Here is a 3407-nt window from a genome sequence, read left to right on the forward strand (position 1 = left end):
AAACAAAGGTAACTTTTATCTCTCGTAACTTTTGGGAGCTTTACAATTTGACACCAAAAGAAGTGAGATTGACATTCTACCACAAAAAGAAGTATTTTATGTACTTAATGTGCTTTAAAATTACCTTGTCACTTAAAGTACATGTAATTTTAATACAAGTATTTTTTCACTAAATATCTCAATTTTTTATGCCATTTGGCATCAAAAGATAATAATAATAATAATAATAATAATAATAATAATAATAATAATAATAAAAATAATGAATATTTGTGTTGGTTTCCAGTGCAACCCAGTCTGTCTTAAAGATTGTGGAAGTGGAATTTTACAGAAATGCTCATAGTACATGTATATCAACGTGGTCTTTTTATCGTTCACAGTTTGTCCCAATAATGCCATTTGTGGTTTTGGTCTTGTCACAAAAAATGCGCTTTTCGCCCTATTATCATTTAATGAAAACTAATGAATATTTTAATGTTTCACCTTAGAAGATATTTCAGTTGTAAAGAAAGTACCCCAGTTGTGGAACAAATTCCCAGCAACCACAGAAAGTTTTGTAACAAAACCATAAAGCTATCTTAACGCTATTGGTTATATTAACCTTAGCCGGCCCGAAAACGCGGCACGCTTTCGTCAAACAGCCGTAGAAAGATTTTGTATGGTTGCACGAATGGAAAATTAATCGCCACAGATTTGGGAACATCTTCGAATTGATGAGAATTAATAAATATATAAATCATAATTACTCTTAGTCAAAAAGGTTGTTTCACTCCAATGCCACGCTGATGCTAGTTGTGTGTGTGTAAATTTGGAGATTTTTTTTTTTTGACTTTATGGACATTATTAACCTGTGTGGAAATCAATGTGGAACATCAGATTTCAGAGATTTGAGGGGGTGCATGCTGTAAATTCGAATAAAAGGCATAAAAATTAAGGATATGTATATCTTTAAAAATGTTTATCTTCACGGTATTTTGCGTTTTCTGTACCATGTGTTATGTTAGCCATGGTATGTGGAATAAAAGCGCTGTTCAAATTTGCTAACAGATACGAGATTATCGTTTGTGAAAAAAAAAATAAATAAATAAATGAATGAATAAATAAAAAACTTATACCTGTATCTAACCGTGTAACCTTGTTGTTTGACTGTCGATCCGTGTTCAACCGTTCTTTGGCCCAAAAACGCAACGCGTTTTCATCAAACAGGCATAGCAAGATACTGTATGGTTGGACGGATGGTATGTTTAATCGTCACAGATAACGAATTAATGCGAATTAATAAGTATGTACTCTTAGTCAAAAAGGTTGCCCCACCCAAATGCCTTGCTGATGCTAGTTGTGGTGTGTAGATTTTTTTTTTCTTATGATGGACATTTCTAACTTTTGGGGAAAACACTGTGTAACATCAGATTTCAGAGATTTGAGGGGTTGCATGCTCAAATTCGAAAAAAAAATGGTAAAAAAAAATAAAGATATGTATATCTTCACCGGTATTTTGTGTTTTCTTTACCATGAGTCTATTAGACATGGTATCTGGAATAAAAGCGCTGCTCAAAATTGTTTGCAGATATGAGTTGATCGTTTGTAGGAAAAAAATATTTGCAGAATTCAAAGCATTTTAACTGCCAATATCCTAACAGCGTATAAAATGGCAGATACTACTTAACGACGCTCTCCCGGCGAGGTTTCTCTTAAATATTACTTCTTTGACCTAAATTACCATAAAGGTGTGGATTCCGTATCCAAATGATTGTCTAATTAAATTTTGCTTAGATAACGAAATTTAACTTTCGTGAAAGTTTTTGGTAAACCGTTGACATATAACTGATTGTTATACATTATACTCAAATATCTCCGACGGTTTTGTTATGATGCTCGAGTTCTTGGCAGTCATAGGGTATTTGGATACGGTGAAGACCAACCTTTACCTTGTTGACGAGCTCCGGTCTGTTGATAATGTAGCAATTAAAATCCAAACTGTTTCTTTATTTGTTGGTTAAACTTCTACTAACCACTTGGGCGGAATGTGCAGTCTATTTTACTGCACATTGATTTGGCCTGTCATAATAAATTATCCTAAACTAGAGTTATATTGCAGTAATTAGATGAAGTCGGACCTGCCTAGCGACGTCATATTGTCCGCCTCACTGGACGGGAATGGTGGTCCGCTAGGAACCGTAGTCCGTTCCCCGTCTCATATACAGCATGTAATCCCAATATTACGACTAATCCCAACCTGTCCTAATCATATGGGAGCCCGGGCTTTCATTTCATTCCTTTCAACGTTTGAAAATGTCCCAAAATCATACCCTAAGTCTGTCTATCCTGCAAAGCTACTTCTCTTTCTAAATTCAGTCCTTCAAATAAACAATTTGAGGTTGATATTTCCTTGTGAACTTTACCTTCATTTCTCTCTGTTAGGTTCTCCGTTTATCATACCATTATTTATTATCCCCCTCCTCTCCCCCTCCCAAACACACACACGCACGCTCACTTTAGCTTAAAACTGTTTTTTTTTTTTTTTTAATAATATTAACTACCCAAAACCACATGGGCTCTGCACAAGGTTTCTCCTCATCTACTCTTTCACAAAAAAAAAAAAATAATAATAATAATAATAAATAAATAAATAATAATAATAATAATAATAATAATAAATAAATAAGTAAATAAATAAAAACTGCTCTTGGCAATCTGTCCGTACGCAAGAAATGGCACTCGAGATAAGCAGACCCCCGTTCAAATATTTAGTAACGTTTAATTTTTAATCTGCTCCCAATGTTACATGCATAATTTAACCAAATAATTTCTCGATGCCAACTGATTCTTTTTTCCGAAATCATAAACGCAACTACACTAGTAAGTTAATGTACAAAGTATGTCATTGATGAGGTCTTCACAGTTTTTAATAGATTCTATAAAATAGAAAGGCCTTCTGGCGGGCAAGTTCACAGTTTTGACTGTATCGGTGTTTCTTGGAACTTCATTTCATTATCTAGACGGTGATCGATGCTCTGAATGTGCTATCTTGGCATTTCCTTGTATTATTTTTCTTCGACCGCATTTATTTTGAATATATTCTAATTTAATCTAGTTTAAACTAAATGCTAAAATAATTTATTTCATATTCATGATAGTTGACCCGGTAAAAGATGCGAGATTCATACTTGTTATCAAACATTTTTTTCTGTAGGGTAAACTGCGGAGAAATATCCCTTAGTGAAATAAAACTCTGTGATCCCTGTAGAGGGTTGTCAAATACAGTAATTAAACTGTTGTATGCAGACTCTTTCCCCAACATGAAATATTACCACAGGTATTTTCTTTTTACCAGTTGCCCATTCCGTTACCTTTTCACATGGTGCCGTGGGGTTTTTAATGAAAAAAAAACAAGAAAACACAAGATA

This window comes from Lingula anatina, chromosome 8 (assembly GCF_051362555.1).
Source record: "Lingula anatina isolate TDL-2025a chromosome 8, LinAna3.0, whole genome shotgun sequence".
NCBI lineage: Eukaryota > Metazoa > Brachiopoda > Lingulata > Lingulida > Lingulidae > Lingula > Lingula anatina.